The following is a 5,747-nucleotide window of genomic DNA, read 5'->3' as shown; positions in this document are numbered from 1 at the left end:
TCGAACCCCTCCCCGATCCAGATGGGGATCGAGAGGAGTGGGGGAGGAGACGTGGGTGTGGGGGGGAAATGGGGTGCGGTAGCTAGTGTTTCGGGAGTGGGGAGGGCCATATAGGCCAGGGGCGACTAGGCCGGCCAGCTGGGCCGAATGGCCCAGTGGAGGGGGGGGCCTCTTCAATTTTGTTTTGTTTTGTTTTAATTTCTGTTGAGTGTTTTCTTTTTATTTATTTCTCCCTGCTTTATTTTAGTTACAATTTATTGTTTTAGTTTTTTGTGAAATATATACTTGGCATCTAATTTGGTATTTCAATTTAGTCCACTGCCACAAAAACTCTAGTCCCCAAATAATTTAGTTTGATATTTTATTTAATTAGTGAAGGCATTTAAATAATTAGTTTTGCTACTAATTAAATCATTATGGTGTAGTTAAGCATTTCATAAAAGTTTGGTTTCACCACCCCATTTACCTATGATTTATACGACACATTTAGAACATTTTAGTTTTTTTTGGAAAACTTTTGTTGTTTGGCTTAATTTCAAATTTGAATCGTTTTCGAACTAACGCGAGATTAGCGACAGTAACGGAGGTGACGTGGTGTCATTAGCAGAGGTTACTGTAGCTTGATTATCCGGGCGTCACAATTCTCCTCCACTACAAGAAATCTCGTCCCGAGATTTAGGAGCGGGAGTAAGGGGGGAGGGATCTGTTTACGAAATGCTAACGGATCTTCTCAATCTTGGTTGCTCTTCTCGAAGAGGTCGACCCATTATATTGATGTCTTCCTTTCTCTGCTTCAGGTCATCATGAGGAAGTCATCATATTTTTCTCCGGGAACTCCAACGCACTTAGGAATAGGTAAGGGGCCGCTTGGCTACGACAGCATGCTTACGAGGGAAACAATCTGGGGTTAACCATGAATGAGCATAAGATTATCTCTTAAGTTGAACATATAAAACACATCGAGAGTACGATATGAAGGTATAATGGGAGGGTCCAAGTGGGTAGCTAGCTGCTCAAAGTCTGAACCAGAGTGAGAAAGGGGTTCAGAGCGGCGAGAGTAAGCGTTGCATCTGATACTAGAATAGAGCAGTAGGAAGGTGGCTCAAGAATTACCTATGATGCCAAGCATAAGGGATAACTTTGAAGCAGGGATGTACAGGATTGTCAGGTTTCGATCTTGTGGAACTGTGGGTTATGGGCCCACCATGTGGGTAAAGTAGGGGGGCACTGACATCTTGCACGGTCATGATAGCAAGGCATCATGATAGCCAGGCATGTCAGAGAAGAGACTGTCGGTTATGTTGGCAACAACGTTGGTACCAAGGGCGAGGGACGAAGAGAACCATTTTCCTGCTCGTTGAACGAGGCGGACCAATAGGCAAAGTTCTCGTCCATCGGTGGCTACCGAAATGTCATCAACAATAGTAACAGGGTCTTGCTGACAGAATTGTACACTGAGGTGTTTACATAAGCAGGAGAATAATTCTTCTTGGATCATATAGATCACAAGAAAGGTTAAACCAAACAATGGAAAGGAAAATATGATTACCACATTGACAGAACAATGGAAAGGAAAATGTGTTAAAACACATATTCCCGGGGTAAATCCTTCCCACGGACAAGTAGGGCATGATATCCATGACAGGATTTAAAGTAGAAATCTCTTTAGGTAAGGGGAGAGAAATTTCATGATATTACCCATACAATGGTGTTTGGATAATTGAGCGAGAAACATTTAGCATTGGGCTTCAAATGTTCTTTGTGGAAAATTGGAGTACCACAGACATGCTTCGAGATAGTATTGACAAGGTCTTCAAGCGATGGTCGGCCTTTGGATACACAAAGAATCCATCAGGAAAAATTTATAAATCAAATCATCCAATTCCCTCATGGAAGAAGGGTTCTCCTTGCCAAAAAGGAAATTATAACAATAGGTCCTCCGGTCAGGTGTGCTAGGCATGACATCACCTTATCGAGTCATATAAGGACCAATGTTATAACTCTTGGAAATATGCCCCAACCATCATATCTGACCGAGGTTCAGATCCGATTGGTGTCAGGATACCTCTGACTTAGGATGCCAGAGAAGAAAAGGTGCAACACAAATTGACGAGATGGCAATGTAAGATTCTCAAGAAATGAACTATGGGAGCGAGTTCTGAAACCAGAGTTCATCATTAAACCAAGGAGAGGATGAGGGGGTGGCTGATGAACTCAGCGACAGTTCCTCGTGACTTCCAAAAGAGGGGTTTCCACAATTATGTGAAAAAGGAGATAACATTAGTCAGATCAAATGATATTATGATGTATGCTCGAGGAAATCATACACAATTAAAAAATGGTTGAAAGGTGCACCCGACATATGGGCTTAGGTAGCACGATCAATGTTAGAATGGTGATTCAATTATCCGAAGACTTAGAATGAAACTATCGCCCATTCACTTCAAATCAATAGGGTTGCTTAGAAGTCTTGAATTCACACGTCATAGCTCAATTGTCGGTATTCCGGTCAAAAACAATACGGGGACCAAGGAATGTACGGAGATGGCGAGAAGTATTATCATAACAAGAATTTTTAAGAGGTGGTGAAATTCTCACCACATTCTTGACAAAAGAGATGGTAATACTTCCAAGGTGAAGAAGAAAAACTGCGGGGTAGCAAGGATCTCAACGTGTAACACAAAACACGAACAAGTTTATGTTGAACGGAAGGCAATAAAGTGGTCAATGATAATATAAATCACCGAGGGAAAAGATGGTAATTCTCATCATGAATTCAATGGATATCCTGGAAGAGCCCAAGATGTTGGTGCTGATCTCGACACATTTGTCGAGAGATTTCATGAAGATGTAATCTATCGGCGATGACATCAAGTCAAAGGAATTATATAGCAAAAGGTTATCGGAACCATGGGTACGACACAAACTCAAAATAAAGCTTGTTGTCCAAGGTGAAAGATATGACGAGAAAGATCGACGTAAGCTTAGCTCATCGTCGAAAGTTGTGTTCCGGGAAGAAGGACCAGGTAGCACAATTAAAATTTAACACGATAATGATATAGCCAACCGGGCTAGGAATGACTTGAAGGATCATTAAACTCATAAGCAATAAAAATTACTTATAGTTATTGATTCGGAGTACAGACTCGATTCACTGTCGGTGTCCTTGAATGTCTACCAACTCAGAACCCGGGGAAAATTTTGGAATCAGTGAGAAATAATACTTGAAGAATAACTCATAAGAAGTTATGCAGTTCCGCGGTAATCTCGAGATACCAGAGGGGGGTAATACTCTATGACGGACCAAAGTAGAGGTTGGACTGGGGTATTGCTCTGCAGAAGACAAGTGCTTAAACTTTCACGAGAAATTGTATTTAATGGAGAACATGGTCGGAATCCACGATCATAAAGGATCGAACCATGGATACAAGATGAACTTATAACAAGGGGTAATTATTTTTACGAGCAGCTTCCATGATAAGTTATACATCGTGTCCCTGGGCATGAACGCAAGGTTCAAGGTCGACTCCCACTTCTTCAATGTATAACCTTCCATTCACTTTTCGCTTTGATATAGGCCTTAGTGTTGAATGTTTTACTTGGTGAAATACCAGATGAGTATGACTCGTGAAAACTTCCGAGTTCACACATATAAAGGAAGGCATTGGATCAACCCGTTAGGGTATCGTGGAAAAATATAACACAATCTTCAAGAGTAGATATCACCAGCTCGAAAGCAGAGCATGGTTGGCAAAAGGAGAGGATACAATTTACCAAAGGCATTATGTATCGGAGAAAGAACTCACAAGGTGATTAATTATGAAGGACACTGTCGGATAATAATCCGACAGTGGATATGGCGATCCACAATGGAGCTGATGTGAGTATCAATACCCAATCAGAGGAAGAAAGAATGCAAATGCATCGATTTATAGAACATTTGAATAATTCAACATCTAAATAGCATAGTGATTATGATTTTCAATTCAAGGGATCAGGAGAAAAAGCTCTGATCAAGGATGGATAAGTCAACTAGACTTAGGGGTAAGATCGATGGCAATCTGATTGGCCAAGAACTAGCTCATGTTCGAAAGACGTCTGAGCCGGAAGGTAATTTATAATGATCAACTGATGATTGCGTGCATTCACACACATATAGAATCAACGGACTTAAAATGATAGTGACAAAGGATGCCAATAGGATTACTAGACTTATTGGATTAACCAAAATGTAAGCAAGCAAGAATTTCAAGAGCAATAGGCTCCTGAGGATTTTTGGATGATCGAAAGGTATTTCAAAGTCCTTTGCGGAACACATGAACAACTGGGAATGAGCGGATACTCGATAAGTGCGAGGATTTATCCGTAGAGGTATTCATGTGGGTAATGAATTGCAAGGCAGTAGGCACAAAGTATTCTTGGAGCAATAGAGAGAATTTTCGAGGTATCTTGTAATAACAAGATCAATGGGATTGAAAGGACAAGTGTATGTAGTTATCCATAATAATATAACAGTGGTAGGGAATTTGCAAAGGCGATGGGCACAAGTGTCTCAAGAGAACAACGGAGATTATCTTTGGAATCTTCTGGTGAAGCAGTCGATCATCTGTAATGAAGGGGCTCTCCAGCAGGAAGTGGTAATGAGAACCTAGAGTTAGATTTTAGCAAAATCATTTAACCCGAATAGAAGAGAGATCAGAGTCCCAGAGTATAGGTCGAGGAATAAAAGATCCTAATACCACCCAATGGCGATGTGGGCCCATGGGCCGCACAGTCATGTTAGTAAAGCAGTTTTCATCAACTAGACTCGACTTCGGCCAAGGAGTGTGGAAGGGGGATTCCTACAGGCAGTCAGCTCTGATACCAACTTGTGACGCCCCCGATTTAATCGTACACTAATCATGCACGCAAATGTGTATGATCAAGATCAGGGACTCACGGGAAGATATCACAACACAACTCTAAAACATAAATAAGTCATACAAGCATCATATTACAAGCCAGGGGGCCTCGAGGGCTCGAATACAAGAGCTCGATCATAGTCGAGTCAGTGGAAGCAACAATATCTGAGTACAGACATAAGTTAAACAAGTTTGCCTTAAGAAGGCTAGCACAAACTGGGATACAGATCGAAAGAGGCGCAGGCCTCCTGCATGGGATCCTCCTAACTACTGCTGGTCGTCGTCAGCGGGCAACACGTAGTAGTAGTCACCTCCGGTGTAGTAGGAGTCGTCATCGAAGGTGGCGTCTGGCTCCTGGGCTCCAACATCTGGTTGCGACAACCAGGTAGAAGGGATAGGGGGAAAGAGGGAGAAAGCAACCGTGAGTACTCATCCAAAGTACTCGCAAGCAAGGAGCTATACTACATATGTATGCATTGGTATCAACTGGAATAAGGCTATTATATGTGGACTGAACTGCAGAAAGCCGAGATAAGGGGGGATAGCTAGTCCTTTCGAAGACTACGCTTCTGGCAGCCTCCGTCTTGCAGCATGTAGAGGAGAGTAGACTGAAGTCCTCCAAGTAGCATCGCATAGCATAATCCTAACCGATGATCCTCCCCTCGTCGCCCTGTGAGAGAGCGATCACCGGTTGTATCTGGCACTTGAAAGGGTATGTTTTATTAAGTATCCGGTTCTACTTGTCATAAGGTCAAGGTACAACTCCAAGTCGTCCTGTTACCGAAGATCACGGCTATTCGAATAGATTAACTTCCCTGCAGGGGTGCACCACATACCCCAACACGC

This window comes from Triticum urartu, chromosome 5, assembly GCF_003073215.2.
Source record: "Triticum urartu cultivar G1812 chromosome 5, Tu2.1, whole genome shotgun sequence".
Taxonomy (NCBI): domain Eukaryota; kingdom Viridiplantae; phylum Streptophyta; class Magnoliopsida; order Poales; family Poaceae; genus Triticum; species Triticum urartu.
Note: the sequence above shows the minus strand (reverse complement) of the source record.